Source organism: Dermacentor albipictus, chromosome 1 (assembly GCF_038994185.2).
Source record: "Dermacentor albipictus isolate Rhodes 1998 colony chromosome 1, USDA_Dalb.pri_finalv2, whole genome shotgun sequence".
NCBI classification, from domain to species: domain Eukaryota; kingdom Metazoa; phylum Arthropoda; class Arachnida; order Ixodida; family Ixodidae; genus Dermacentor; species Dermacentor albipictus.
Window position 1 is genome coordinate 126,737,415 of NC_091821.1, and position 16,539 is coordinate 126,753,953.

A 16,539-nucleotide genomic window follows, 5' to 3' on the forward strand; every position below is an offset into this window, starting at 1 on the left:
CTTATTTTGCGTTCGTGCTTCTCGTTTTTTTTTTCGTAAATCATCATCTGCGCCACTTAAAATGTTCAGTGAAGCAAAGCACAAATGAGAGCGGATGCCGTCTCTTACTTTTGCTACAGCCGAAATGTTGATAAAGCCTTGAGCATAGCTTCTTCGGTTCTTATTAGCTGTTGTTTGTGCAGGAAGTATCAGATTTTAAAGCTCATTTTTGTACACAATTTTTGTCATATACGTCGCCATGCATATTGTTGAGAGTGGCAAACTCTGCAGCATTAGTATTTTTATGAGACAATGCAGTCAATGATTGATCTGTCTTGTAAAGAAACTTCAATGTAGTTCGCCTTAGGGGAGCTGGTTTTGTTCACCTCAAATATAGATGAGGATTCCCGCTTGTTCGAAGCTCAGAACCAGTCATCATTTTATTCTTGTTGTTATCGTGTACCTGAGTATTTTTGGCCCATATCCAAAGTTGACGATTGACGATTATTCGCCTGTTAATTTGGGTGTATAAACTGGGGAAATAATAATTTGAACATTGCAACTTTACAAATTACATTTTTCTGAAAGCGAAAAGTCAATTGCGAAACATTACGCAGGCATATAATTTTCTTCTTCTTTTTGTCTGAACACATGTTCGATGTGCATCCCGAAAAGAAACGAGATGAGGCCTGTCGGGCAATCGCTGTGGAAGTTATTTGCAAAAAAAACCCCTCAAATTCACCGCAATATATACTTAGGCTGCAGATGAATGCGCTGTTAGTAAATACTTTTTTGTTAGCCTTTTGTAGTATTTTTACATTCCTTTAACACTTTCGTGACCGCACCTATTCCCGTCGACAGTATGTTCTCGATGGTACAAGTTCGAATTTTGGTGCCTCTCCGAGCGCTTAGGACAGCTAGCGCCATCGAACAGGTTAAAGAGAGACTATTTTATCAGGTTCAGATTTGTGTTTCTCGTTTCCACCGTGTAGGGATTTTTAAAGCGCCTGCATGGTCGGGGTGACGAGCGCTCGTTGTTTTCGAGATGGCATTTACGTCGTGCGCATCCGCTCCATGGAAACGGTGAGTTTCGACGGATTCCGACGCATCTGGGCTCGAATTTGTGGATGATAACAGCACCACAAACTCGGAAGACGACTTCGATTCGTCGGACTTCAGTACGGACGACGACAGTGCAGCAAACTGCCGTGGAATATCGACAGGTATCCGCCGGTGAGTTTTGCTTTCTTCTCGGACCATGTTATCGCATCGTAAGGATTTCCGCCGTGTTCTAAGGGTTACAGTTCCTATCTGCAGGGTCTCAATGTCATTCAGACAGGACCATTTGCCGGCGGCCACGCAGAGAGTGGAGTTTTGTATATGAAGACCGCCGGGAGTGGACCTTGGAATCGCGTTCCGGAGTGCTGCGCGGCGGTTCGTAAGAGCCGTCAATTTCTTGTTGTTTTTCGCCGCCGAAATCATCAGGGATATATGCAACAACACAAATAACTATGCGTGGATGCATATTTTCGAGAAGCCCACGTACAGCGAGAGATAGATCGCGGAAGGAAGTCACTCAAGAGGAGATGCTCAAGTTCATCGGACTTCTCGTGTACATGGGAATCGTGCAAGTCCCATGCTTTCATTGTTATTGGAGCACATGCAGATTATTCTCCGGGCTTCTTCTGCCTATAGTGATGCCAAGGAAATGGTTCAAGGCGTTGCTTGCCTTCCTGAGGGTGTCTGATCCAGGGAAGACGACCGTCGCATCCCATGTCAAGCTTCACCGCATATCCTCTCTGCTTCAGCACATCAATGATTCTTCCACGTTATTTTTTCAACCGCGTCGGAACCTCTCCGTCGGGGAGAAAATGGTGAAATCAAAAGGTCAGTCTGAATTCGCCAGTGCATGAGGGATAAAGTGTTACAAATTATGTGTTTTGGCAGATTCAGAAACGGGGTACACTGTTCAGTTCAGCGTCTACACGGGAAAGCGCGAAGAGCCTAGCGTGCAAGGTTTGGCATTCGATGTTGTGACGCGGCTGTGCAAAAAGTATCTTGATCAGGGTTGCATCATTTCTTTGGCCAATTCCTACACTTCCACATCTTTGTTTGTTCATTTACTGGAGCGCAAGACACTTCCATGTGGGATAATGTGGAAAGATCGGCGTGGCTTTCTAAGTGAACTCAAAGGCACACAGTGGGAAAAGAAGGCGAAAAGCGAAAAGAGAAGGCAGAGTTCGATGGCTGCGGGAGCAGGATGTTTTGTACTTGCAATGGAAAGACAGGCGGGTTGTGAATATGTCTACCGCGCAGACAGTGAATAATCTCGTCCTTACAAAGCGAAGAAAGAAAGTTGGGAATATGAGGACAGAAGTGTCCGTGAAGAAGCCGGTGCTGATCAAGAAATACAATGTGGGCATGCTTGGAGGGGATAAATCTGACCAGCTCATCGGATCCTACAACATTCTTATGAAGTCCGTGCGTTGGTGGAAGACACTGTTTCCACTGTATCGATATAGCTGTAGTAAATAGCTTTATGATGTTTGACGAGCATCATCAGCAGCATCCAGGAGTCCCAGAATTATCGCGAAGTTTGCACTTCAACCAGTTTGCCTTCAGGTTAGAACTAATCGACCAGCTGCTGGGATATGATGAGCCACATTTTGCGGACCCCCCAGTTGCGCCTGTTGTTCCCTCTCGGAGCGCACCTTAGGTTCAACAGCATCAAATACAAAAAATGCAAAGATATAGAAAGTGTAAACTGTGCTATGAAGAAAGAAAAGTTGCGCAGAAAACAAATCTGCGAAACGTGCAGCTAACCTCTGTTTCACTTCATCGAGAAACTGCTTCGCACGGTGGCACGATAGACGACACTAGGTCTAATGTTTTCTTGTGTACCTCAAGAACTTTTGTAGATACTGAGCTAATATTTGCAGGCTGATTTCATATGGCCCTTTTGTTGAAAATGTATATTTCGATTTTTTTTAATATTTTTTTTTGTGCAAAGCAGCATTGATGTTTTTATCAATCTTTCTCATTTTTGTTGCAATGTTTTCGTTTTGCTTAATTTTTTCGAACTATTATTAATAAAAATGTTGTTTGAAATTAATACCGTTGGAAAGATGATTTCTTCTTCTACAATTTGATATTATACACTTCAACATGAATCATTTCCTGTGGCAGGAAAAGAAATAATTACCAGACTACCCTAAAACTACCGATTTTCCCGCAGTCACGAAAGTGTTAACCAGGCATGTCGGCGTGTTTTAGCGGCTCATGAAACAATATATTCGCCTAAAGCCTTTGAAACGTTTTTGAAGTACGCTTTGGCATCAAATGCTGGTTTGTGATTAAGACATCATGGATGCCGACGAATTTACCAGCTGTTCATGTCCTTGACACGACTGTCTTCCTGGTAGGTTCGAAGAAAAGCATGTTTTTTCGACGTCATGGCGATCACCTTTTCTGACCTGAATAAAGTTGATTTCCTTCCTTCCTTTGACCCTGGGCTTTAACTGTTATAATTGTGTTTTTCTGCGTACTTCTATTAGCAGAATTTGTCACAAAAATAACAACATTCCAGTACATCGAAAAATAATTATTTCTGTTAGCTCGAGGCATCTTACTACTAGGGTGAAGTGCCTAGTTCAGGGCCCCATTGGCTCACGCTGCTCCACGTGCCTGCTGGATAATTAGTCGCTGCTTTTGCGCCTATGACGTGGTCAACGCTGCCTAAAAGGAGGAATATGAGGGTGCGGGGAGGGGGGAGTTATGCGGAGGGTGTGGACATTCACAGGATAAGAGATACGCTGTGGGTTTGCGCCACAAAAGCGACTAAAGAACACGATTGTCAAGTGTAGTAGATTGGAAGGGCAAATAGGTAGGATAATGAGTTAGTTTGTAGCCGTCCCTAAGGGAACATGTGCTTAGAGCAGATGCGCTTTAGCTCATCGGCCCTTGCCAGTGCCAGCGGAAACATTGGTGATGCCTGGAGGATTGTTTTTGTAGCCAGTGCCATATTCCGTCACATTGTGAAATTCCCTTTTTTTTTTCCTCTATCTGGCGCACAGTCTGTCTAGCTCTTTCTGTAGAAGCCTATCAAGCTTCATTGAAGTGGATTGCCAAAAAGAGGAAGGTTACACTGCTTTGTATCAACCTGTGCTTGTCATTGTGTTTTTTTTTTCTTGCTTAGTTGAATCATCATCCTGCCGTGCGACATTTGCCTGCCTGCACCTCACAGTCCCGCGAAGGCACACCGGTGCTTTTGCATGCACATCTGCGCCAGCGTGTGTCTCGTTTGTGTTGTGTGTACCAGTGATACCTATGTTTGTCATCTAAGAGTAAATGTCCAAGACATTCCGATCCCTGCATAGAAACACCGCTTTCAGTGACGTATATTCTTGCCGGAGCACTTCGGGAAACGTCACTGCCTCCACAGATTCGAGGGCACACTATGTGGAAGGCTTGGTCGCACTCTGGAAGAAATGATTAGGTAATATTTTACTACCGATAACTCCACTCGCATGCTGCGGATTCATGAAATGGTGATCCAGGCTACCATATGTCTACCACAATGCACATTACGAGATAAAGTATGGCAGGGCCCCACGTGAGTGTAGCTTCGAGCATGAACTAAGGAAGAATAATTGCGCCACTTTTATTTCTAACGACATGAAGGAGGCTGGCAGATGGAGTATCACACAGTTGTATAAAAGTTTAAACATGGATAAAGTAACCCAGAAAGGCTCTCCAACCTTGGAATAGTACGACCTATCTTCTTCGACGGCCTTCCGCTATAACAAATCCTCCTATCTAAAAGTTGTCCAGCCTTTCTGAGGCACCTTATCCCTGTTTGTGACTTTTATACCACCTTTACATACAACAGTGTTTCCTGAAAAAAAAATAATGGAAACACACCCAAGAACAACGTCTACTTTATTTGAGACACCAGGTAAATCAGCTGCTGAAGACATTACAGCCTCATCGCTCACCTCTCAATCTGCTGAGCAGGGGAACATTGCTAAGTGAAATCAGACGCTTACGAAAATATGCAACTACAGGCTTCGTGCTGTTGCGGATAGCACAAGGTTCATCAGATAGCACAAATCAGATAGCACAAGGTTCGGCGACAACAGACAGCCGGGTAGAAGCATCGATAACGTTCCAGAAACGTCGGATGCGTCCCTCGCTGTGCGATTACAGTTGTTAAGCGGTGAAACGTGGTCGCCACGTTTACGTACACGTGTCAATATGCAACTACAGGCTTCGTGCTGTTGCGGCACGGCGCAAGTACACGAACAAGCCGGCGAGTATGTGCGCTCATGGCTAGTGTTCCCTCGTTGCAGGGAGCATATGCAGCGGTACTGGTGATTCGTATCGCAGGACTGCACCACGCCGAAGGCTGTATCGCAATGAAAAACAACCACCAAGAAAAAAAATCACAAGCAGTGTGAACTGAAAGCACGCTTGGTGTGGTAGACAATTACTCGCATGAGTTATATTCGTAACAGCCAAGTACTATGCTTATATGTTTGCGTCAATAGATATATATATATATATATATATATATATATATATATATATATATATATATATATATATTGTAACGACGTGGGATCGACGAGTATGCGTTGCAGCACCGCCAAGAAACGCACTTTATCAGTCGTCCAAGGGAACAACAACAACCTCTTCTTCGTTTTCTCCCGCGCTACTTCAGCGTCGTCCCCACTGGCGCATACCCGCTGAATTAAAGTTCTGCCAAATATAGTTGTATCATTTGCTCCCCCTTTAGAAAAGATCATCGTCCCGATGATAGAGGCTTGGAAAGCAGCGGTGAAGAACTGCGCAGTCTTGGCAGTCCTCATAGTACGGCTTCATACGCAGCACGTGAACGACCTCGGGTAAATGCCGTCGGCGCTTTGAACAGTGCGAGCTGTCTGGAACGACTTCGTAGTTGACGTCACTGATGCGTCGGAGAACTATGTAGGGCCCGAAGTATTTGCGTAGGAGCTTTTCAGAGAGCCCACCCTGTCGAATAGGTGTTCAGATCCACACTTTGTCGCCGATGTTGTATGTTACGGCTTTGTGCCGAAGAGTGTAGCGTCTGGCGTGAATGTCCTGTTGTTCGCGGATTCGCAGACGCGCAAGCTGCCTAGCTGCCTCTGCTCGGTGTGTTATCTCTTCAGCACCCGTCTCGTTGTCGTCAAATTCATGAGGGAGCATTGCGTCTAATGTTGTAACCTCACGGCCGTATACGAGACTGAGGGGCGTCTTGCGAGTGGTCTCTTGACGAGCCGATTGTACGCGAAGGTGACATAAGGTAAAACCTCGTCCCAGTTCCTATGCTCTACATCTACGTACATGCTGATCATATCAGCCAGTGTCCTATTGAGTCGTTCTGTCAGTCCGTTCGTTTGAGGGTGATACGCTGTTGTCTTCCGGTGGGCGGTACCACTCAGACGTAGAACGATATCTAAAAACTGGGCCATGAACGCAGTACCTCTGTCCGTGACGACTACTGCGGGAGCGCCATGCCTTAAAACGATGGATTCCAGAAAAAATCGTGCCGCTTCATCTGCTGTTGCCCGTTGCAGGGCACTTGTCTCGGCATATCTAGTGAGATAATCCGTGGCAACGATTATCCACCTATTACCAGTAGTAGACGTTGGGAAGGGGCCCAGAAAGTCCATGCCTACTTGTGCAAATGGTGTGGCCGGTACGTCAACAGGGTGCAGTAAGCCGGCTGGTTTGACGGATGGCGGTTTACGACGTTGGCAATCCAGACATGTCTGAACGTAACGTTTAACGACCGCAGTAAGTCTCGGCCAGTAGTAATTCTGCCGAATCCGTGCCAAAGTGCGAGTATAGCCCAAGTGCCCAGCAGTCGGCTCGTTGTGGCAGGCGTGTAAGATTTCACGTCGAAGCGGTGATGGAACAACAAGTAAGTAGTTGCTGCCGCTAGGCGAGAAGTTCTTCTTGTAGAGGACGTTGCGACGCAAGCAGTATGATGCCACCCCTCTTGCAAAGAGCGTCGGCACGCTATTGGTTCGTCCTTCGAGGTAATCAATAAGCGGCAGCAATTCAGTGTCATCCCGTTGCTGGCATGAAAGATCGGCAGTATCCACGAGTCCCAGAAAAACCGTGTCGTCATCGTCTTGTGCTGCCGGCTCAACAGGAGACCGAGAAAGGCAGTCGGCGTCTGCGTGCCGTTTTCCCGACTTGTATGTAACAACAAAGTCGAACTCTTGGAGTCGAAGACTCCAGCGTGCGAGCCGGCCGGAAGGATCTTTCAAATTAATGAGCCAGCAGAGGGAATGGTGGTCACTAACGACGGTGAAAGACCGACCATACAAATACGGACGAAATTTCAGAACTGCCCATACTATTGCGAGGCATTCTTTTTCAGTGGTGGAGTAGTTAGCTTCGGCTCAGGATAGTGTTCTACAGGCGTAAGCAACCACTTTTTCGCTGTCGTCCTGCCATTGTACTAGCACCGCCCCTAGACCGACGTTACTAGCGTCTGTATGCAATATCGTCGGGGCTTCCTCATCGAAGTGTGCTAATACGGGAGGAGATTGCATGCGTTGCCGGAGCTCGTGAAATGCCCGTTGCTGGTCTTCGCCCCAAGTAAAAGGCATATTTTCTCGGGTGAGCTGTGTTAACGGCCATGCGATACGCGAGAAATTCGCAATAAATCGCCGGTAATATGCACAGAGTCCCAGAAAACGTCGCACAGCTTTTTTTGTCTGATGGAATCGGGAAATTAGCGACGGCGGCAATTTTATCCGGATCAGGTCGGACTCCTTGGCTACTGACGACGTGACCGAGGAATTGGAGCTCATGAAAACCAAAATGGCACTTCTCAGGCTTCAAAGTAAGACCGGCAGAGCGTATCGCTTCAAAAACAGTTTTCAGCATTCGTAAGTGTTCGTCGAACGTTGCGGAAAAGACAATCACGTCATCCAAGTACACCAGGCATGTTTGCCATTTGAGTCCGGAGAGCACAGTGTCCATTAGACGCTGAAATGTTGCTGGCGCCGAACACAAACCGAAGGGAAGTACCTGAAATTCATAGAGTCCGTCAGGCGTCACAAAGGCTGTTTTCTCGCGGTCTCTCTCATCCACTTCGATCTGCCAATAACCGCTTTTCAAGTCCATTGAGGAAAAGTAGCACGAGTTTCGCAACCTATCCAAGGAATCATCAATACGTGGCAGTGGATAAACGTCCTTCTTTGTGACCTGATTGAGCTTCCGATAGTCGACGCACAAGCGCAGGCTACCGTCCTTCTTCTTCACTAAAACTACAGGTGATGCCCACGGACTATTAGATGGTCGAATAACGCCATCTTCTAGCATCGTCTTCACTTGTTTTTGTATTGCTTCGCGTTCCTTTGGGGCCACACGATAAGGGTTTTGTCGGATGGGTCTGGCGTCGACATCAGTAATGATGCGGTGTTTGGTAAGTGGCGTTTGACCAACTCTTGACGCAGAGGAGAAACAGCCCTGGTACTGCTTGATGAGCTCAAGCAGACGGTTCCGCTCAACGGCCGTTAACGTCGGGTTTACGTCTACAATGGGTGCAGCTGTTTGGATTGTAGACGCCGACTCCTGCGCTAAGTGGCAGTCTTGTATTTCTGTCACTTCGTCGAAATAGGCGACAGCAGTGCCTCTAACGATGTGTCGGCGCTCCCTACTAAAATTTGTCAGCAAGAGTTCGGCGCTTCCGTCGATTACATTGATAAGTGCTCTGGCAATGGCCACACCACAATTCAGTGCTAGCGCACTGATGTGTTCAGCTACTCCAGTCCCGCCCTTACAAAAATTTTAGTTACATTTTATAAACCGTCTTTAGACAAATGTTACTAAAACCTATCAACATTCTATAAAACGTCTTTAGACACCGTAACAACTTCCTAGTAACCTCCTGCCGACTATTGGCCACCGATATTGAATTGAAAGTATAGATATAAAATGTCGATAGAATTCTTACCGACTGCTTATTATCTTATGTCGTTAGAAAGTGTCAACTGTGAAGCGACTATTTATTGACCACCTTTATACATCCTAACTACTTGCTAGTAACATCCTGTCGACTATTCGCCACAGATAGTTGACAGGATATTACTAGATAGTCGTTAGGATGTATAAAGGTGGTTAATAAATAGTCGCTTCACAGTTTTTAGAAAGTACATAAAAATTTTATCCAGAGGTAATTACTTTTGCAATTATATATTGCAAAAGTAAGCTTTGATTATCTCTGAATAAAATTTTTATTTGCTTCCTAAAAACTGTGCAATGACTATTTATTAACCACCTTTATATATCCTAACGACTTGCTAGTAACATCCTGTCAACTATCTGTCTTTGGCGAATAGTGATTGCCAAGTGGCTAGGTGTGGCATGCAACAGAAGAAGACGGGTTTCCGTTTGTGCTTGAACACATCCATTTAATATCCCCGGGCTAGTAAGGGGGACGAGTTCTCCAGCTGCCCTGGAAGTAGGCTGAAATGTTGCGTTGTGTAGTCTAGAAACGAGAAGAAAAAAGGCAATATATTAGTTTTGCTACAGTGACATGAGACAAGAAATGCCATGAGAAGTGCACAAGAGACAAGCTTTCAATCCTGTGAGCTATAAACATCTCCAGCTGTTTTGTGCAAAGTCCTAAAAATGCATGAAATGACTGAATTCGTGCATTAAAGCTGGGAGCGTGATGGATGTGCATAACACCAACAGATGCACGACACAAATTCTATCGTACCAATTGTCATCTACAAACAAAACCTGTAAATCAACTTCAGTTTAATGAACTTCGATATTCGTATTGTGACTAGTACATGGAAGTTTCATGTGTGAATTATCTTAGGAAAGGCAAGGTGTCAGTCATAACTATGCTGCAGCTTTGCTTGGGCACAGGTACATAGAAGAGTTGATTTTTATGTTGCACTTAAGAAACACGAAATGATACAAGCAACATGTAAGCAGTTGAACAGGCATTACGGACGTTCTACAGCAAGATTACAAAATGCCTTTGTTGTGCAGGCAGACATTGTCAAAGTGAGCTTGTTACTAAACATGTTAGATTTCCACAAGACAGGATATTATATTATCAGTGCATTCACATGACCAGGGCCTCTATCACAAAAATACACATGCCAACAGTAATGACAATTTTCTAGTTATGGTGGCAAAGCTTGCATTATAATATGCTATTATAATCAGGTTAATAGCTATTTTAGCAGGAAAGAAAGGAGTATACCCTAAGATAGCATTGAAATTAGCATGAAAGGAGTTTTGTTGAAAACTGCACAAAGAATATTAAGATGCTTCTTTGCGACACATACCTACTATGGTGTTGACCTTCTTGGAATCCAACAGATCCTTCTGTGGAAGGCATTTGACAGCCGCCCAAAGAAGGACCTCCCTTCAACGTCTTCTATTGAAAAAGGAGCTTTAAGGAGGCCCTCCGCGAAGTGAAAGCCTGAGTTGTTAGCATCCAGGCACAGCCTCTTTAGCAGGCCCTTTTCAACGTATACACCGTCACCGATGTCTACCTGTGAAAGAATACAACAACCAAAGATTCATTTTATACGCATTTGATCAAGGAATGGTTAGGAAGTAGGGTAAGGTTTGCAAAAACGGAAGTCGCTGCTTCTTGTTGATTCGGTTTAAAGAACAAAGCAGCCTTACGTATACCATACATGCATTGTACTGAGCTGTGTACTTTTACGTAAGACTAGAAAGTATTGGGAACTTCAATGCGAAAGAAAGACATGCATCTGCCTAGAACTAAGCAAATGTGTGCCACCCCTTGACACAGAGTGAGATCTGGTGCTGTTTTAGTGATTAGCAGACATTGAAAGCTTCAAGCCTCATCGAGTATAGGGCCAAGCTGTGCTCGATTAGTGGCGCACAAGTGCTCAAGAACTATCAAACAAGATGCAATTGTCTTCAAATACAATTCTGACTTCCCCTTGCAGGCATGCACTTTTAAATTTACTGACTGCACTTGGGTGTAAAGATTTTGTCTGACAGAGTGAATAAACAATATACGCAAGCAGCATTTTCATAGTTAGCGTAGTCTTTAATAGGTACTGATACCTTCAATTTAGAAAGCGCTGTATATTGGGCCTCATCAAACTAATTTCACAAAAGGTTTGTCAAGGTAGAAGCATAGAACTTTAGTCATTAGAAGACAGGTGAAAGTAGTTAATTATTGCAATTATTACTGAAAATAAATTTCAGACAGCTCATCCCAATGAGAAATGGATGCAAGCAGTTTGTACATGCCACATAAGCATTTAGATATCAAAAATAGGGATTAGAGAAAACCTTCCCTTAGAGGTTCATTATTACAAGCAGCCATGCCCTCGAGTAAGACATAACTTCTTTTTCTGTAGGCAGAAAGAGGCTCGAGTATTTTATTGACACATATATGTGCCCATGCATATATGTCATCTCTGTTGTAAACCTTTTTTTCATGTACATGCAAGGTGTGTTTATAACATCTCATTGTGCACAAAATTTGCGTAATAATTTAAAGACCGCGATTTTGTAGCGATGGTATTCCTTTGCGCTATTCGTTAGTAGGCTGACCGACGCCCCGGCCCGTGCTACGTACTGCAGCTGCCGGCCGTTAGCGGTGGGCGAGAAGAGTGATATAGAATCGAGGGGTAAGTATTGCTACAAAATCGCAGTGTTCAAATTATTACGCACTGCCGAACGAACACAAACTTTCAATGTGTTTTCATAATTGTGTGCCCATTCAGGCATAGCAATCAAGGCGGGTAGCAGAATGCAAGTACGCTGTAACATCAGAGGAAGCTTTCGCGAAATTGCTTGCTAAATGTGCACAGCAACATGGCTAACATACGATAGGAAAGCGCTTTGCTCTAGCTAGTTACACAACGCTCATTACGCAAATCATAAGCTTCAAGAATGCGCGCAAGCGCCAAACTTGCTTACCTTTCAAGACTTGGCAAACGCTCCTTCGTCTAACAGGTACAGAAGCACCGACGTTTCTCTGGCGCAAGCACTGTAGAACTGCCGATGAACTCCAGCTCCACAAAAGCACAACCTTCAACAGTCTTCCAAACACTACAATTCGAAGCCCCAGTACCAGACTTTTGACGAGAGCGCCGGCAGAACAGCTCGGCAGAACAGCGCCGGCAGCAGCTCGGCAGAACAAAGGCAGTTCGGACGGGAGCTGTACTAGGGCACTCACTGACGACACTGGTGGATCGCTCGAAACACACGGCGAACTAATGGCGTTACACGAGTCCGGAGGGTTTGGGATGGTCACTGCACACAACAAGCAGCACGTTTTGTCTAGGCACTTCTAAAATTTACCTCAAATACCACCTCACTGCAGGGAGCACTTACGACAACCAACGTGGTGTGTCGACCAAACAAATACTACAGTAGCGCCACTCTGCGGTTTTTTAGAAAAATGTATCTTAAATGAAAAAATTGCGTGTTTTTTCCTAATAACATTTGATAGAGTCTTTTAATAAATTTATTTGGTCCAGAAGTGTGTACTTTGTACTTTGTGATACGAAGTTTAAGGAAATGTATATATAATAAAAACTAAGCGGATGTTGCCTTCAAGATTCGCAATTGCTTCAGGTGCATGCAGGTTGCAAAAGCATGGCCTTCGAGATCAGACTGTCACTCAAAGGAAGCCGTAGTAGGAGGCGGAGAGGCATTTAGGCCCCAATAATTGGGTTTACAGTGCCTAGGTAGGCTTCCTTATTTATAAAGTGTATACGGGGACTTCAGCCGAACCATGAGCGAGCTATACAGACGCACGCGGTACGATCGGTGTCCGATCCGACGTGCGGCGCTGCATGCTACGGCATGAGCGGCGCGTAAGCTCCGCCCACATCCAACTCCCCAGCTTGAGTTGATATCCACGTCGAGAAACGCAATATAAACAACTCTGCACCACACTGCTTCGCTTTACGCGAAGGCTGTCGATAAACTTATGCCCCTGTGAGTGACAGAACACTTCACGACGGCGCGTTGTCCACTGACGGCTCCGCTAAAGCCAGCGATAGGGCCGGTAGGCATAGCTAGGCGGACGCTGCAGCCGACGGCGCTTGCGATCCAGTCCGAGCTCGTCGAAGAGTGCTTATTTTTGCCAAAACAATGAACACTGTACACTTAGGTCGGCCGTAATTAAATACAATTGGTTTACTCGACGCAGTCGTTGCGAAGGGCAAACGTGCAAGCGGCTTCGCTCAGACGGTCGGTGTGTGATGTCTGCTCGCGAAATGCCCTCGCGTCGCGGCTCCCGATCTCACCAGTAGCTTAGCGCTAGTGTACAAGGCGCTGGTTTGCGTAACAGGCACACGTTCGAGATAATTTTACTGAACTGGTAACTATTTCATGTCAGAAACAAACTGCAGCAGGCAAGGAAAAAGAATAACTGCGAGAAACCGGAAAGCCAGCACCGCCTCCGTGGAGGGAACGTCAGAGGACGTCACATGCCAGCCGCGCTGCCAATGGCTGCGGCCAGACGACGGTGCAGTTGTCGGACACGTCGAACGATGAAAATCTGCCCGGTTTGTCGCACGCCGGACGTCCGATCCGGCGCTTCGGCACGGCAAAACACCTCGATTCGGGCTGCAGTTTCGGCGCGTCAGACGCCGGATCGGACACCAAATCGGACCGTGTGTCTCCCGCTTTAGTTGGCGAACACGAGCCGATCAGCGCGCCGTCTAGTGCGGTGGTGCATGGCCTACGGGCTTCTTTGACACCTACTGAGCACAAATTCATGATCACCGCTCATATACACGCTTCCCATGGCACTAGCTCTCGTGTTTTCGAGAATACGTGCCCACATCTTGAATTGGTGAGACCATATTTTCTCTTAGCGTCCGGTATTAGAAGCATTTTTTTTCTATGAACATTCTGCTATCATCTGTTACTAGGAAGTTGATTAAAAATTAGGAAAACAGTTACTGTGCAAAAAAAAAACATTTTTTTAATGCAGCCATTCTTTGCATATTCATTTATAGTTCAGATGCTGTTATATGTTCATTTTTCACTAAATCATTTTTAACAACTTTGTAGTAACCAGTGTTACTAGAAAGTTGATTGCAAATTGTGGAAAGTTACACCTGTCCATGAAACAACACTGTCTTGCACCAGCTATGTTCACTGAATAATTATAACCTTATTGAATAATATTCATGCATGTTTTGTAACTTGGGTTATGTACTTTAAGAACATAATTATTTTTATTACCTTCCTATTGAATCGTGTTTTTAAAAAGTTAAAATAGTGTGTCTTAACTTTCTAGTAACTTTCTTTTTACATACTGAAGTTAGAAAAGAAGTAACCAACTTTCTTTTGACAAACGTTACTAAAAAGTAAAAGTCAATAGGATGTTACTAAAGTTGATAGGATGTTGATAAAAGTTCTAAAGAAAGTAAGGAAGCATTTTTGTATGGGCGCTTTGCAGGTTGTCACAGCGCACCTGTACGAGAGAGCAACTCCGCGGCGAAAGTATGACGTCGTCCGCGGCAATACGTAAGCGAGGTTGTTGTGGCTTCTCATGGGTCACATTATCGGAACTCGTGGCAAATGTAACGCTTCTGTCACGGATGTTAATCACGGCGCCGTACTCCCGTAGGAAATCCATGCCCAATATAAGTTCTTTACAACACTCAGTAAGGATGACGAGGTTGACGACGAAGGTTGAACCGGCGATTAAGAGTCGGGCCGTGCATTTCCCGACAGGTGTCATCAACTGACCTCCGGCGGTTCTTATGTTGGGCCCGTGCCATGGTGTCTTCACCTTCCTCAGTTTGTCAGCGACCTGTAAGCTAAGGATTGAAAAATGGGAGCCAGTGTCAACCAGAGCGGCTATTTCGTGGCCGTCAATGCAAACGATGAGCTCGGCGCTGACGATGTCAGTTACGTCTTTCGTACTTCTATCCGTCGTATTCGTCGTTATGCTGGGCATCTTTTTCGTCAATGTCGTCTTCACGTCGTCGTTCGTCGATAAAGGGGGATGTGGAGCAGTTAGAGTATTGGCAACCTCACCCCCGGAGGTCGCTGCGGCTAGTTTCCCCGTCGAGGGCTAGGCGATCTACCCCTAGTGACGTCGGCAAAACTGCGACGAGTCGGCGAATTGTAGCGCGCCGGAGATGGAGAAGGAGAACGTGGTCGGGGCGTCGTCGTATTTGGTGGCTGACTGTTCACAGGAGCGTCGTTGTAAGCGCGTCGACCATCGTACGGAGAATAAGCATAGTTGGCAGGAAAGCTTGGGTGTTGAGCGGTGCGATAGTTGTTCCATTTGCGGCAAACTCTATAGACGTGTCCAGCTTCACCACAATGGTAGCACACTGGTCGACGGTCGACGGTGCGCCACAAATCGGTTTTCCGACGCTGGTAGTTCGGCTCTCCATGGAGCCAAGGATTGGCGTGCGCATGTCGAAAACACGGCGTTGTTCGTGCTGGCATGATCGGCGGGGTCGGTAGAGTCGACGAGGGTGACGATGTCGGCTCTATTTGTGGCGTAGGTGGTGTTGTAGTTGTAGTTGGAGTCAACGGCGTTGAAGTTGCGTTGAGTGGAGGGCGAACAGCTTCCGCATAAGTGAGGCGCCGCGGAACGTTGCCACAGTCTGGCGCTGAAAAAGCTTGCCGGACTTCCTCCCGGACTACATCAGCAACAAAAGATAACGCTGGCGTCGGTTCCGTAGGCGCAACCACAAAGCCGAGCTGCCGAAGCTCTTCTCGCACCACTTCTCGGACAACTTCACGCAGAGACATGTCGTTACTCGCAGCCAGTACGGAAGTGTCCGCCGTCGAGTTGCCCATGTCATGCTGGCGGTATCGTTGATGCAGGGCCCGTTCAATGGCTGTAGCCTCTTTTGTGAACTGTGCCACTGTTGTCGGTGGATTTCTCACAAGGCCGGCAAACAGTTGCTCCTTCAGTCCTCGCAGGAGATATCGCAGCTTTCTTTCCTCTGGCATGTCCGGGTCTGCCCTACGGAAAAGACGGGCCATGTCTTCCGAGAACATAGCAACACTCTCATTGGGCTTTTGAACGCGGATTTCAAGGAGACGCTGCGCGTTTTCCCTCCTCTCAATGCTTGAAAAGGTATCCAGCAGCTGTGCGCGGAAGTCGTCCCACGTGGCAAAGCTCCTCTCCCGGTTTACGTACCACGTACGAGCATTGTCCTTCAAATAGAAATAGACACTCGAGAGTTTGTCCGCCGAGCTGGTCTTATGGTTGTACTGGGCGACGCGCTCGAACTGGTCTAGCCAATCTTGGACCTCTTCAAAGGCATCACCATGAAACCTCTCCGGGACCATAGGATTTTGTAGTGTTACTTGCGATGGAGCTGCGGTGGCCATGTTATTTGTAGGAGGCAAACGATTTCTCGAAGTTTCTTGTAGGGGACTGGACTCGGGCGCTAAGCCTAGCAGGCGACGACTGAAGCGGTGGACCGGTGTTTCGATGCACGATGGTGATTCCGGGCTCGATCGTCGGCTCCGCGAAGGGGTGCCAAGCATGAAGAATACCCCGCACCTCCACCAGTGTAACGACGT

General features: G+C 46.2%; 1 long non-coding RNA gene across 1 annotated transcript; it reads right to left on the bottom strand.

Annotated features, from left to right (window-relative positions):
* Positions 1 to 9,407: 9,407 nt before the first annotated feature.
* LOC135917586 (uncharacterized) lies at positions 9,408 to 12,744 on the bottom strand. The gene is made up of 3 exons (XR_010569342.2): positions 11,944 to 12,744; positions 10,323 to 10,532; positions 9,408 to 9,505 (listed from the first exon to the last, which is right to left on the bottom strand). It is a non-coding gene; the product is annotated as an uncharacterized lncRNA (long non-coding RNA).
* Positions 12,745 to 16,539: the final 3,795 nt, after the last annotated feature.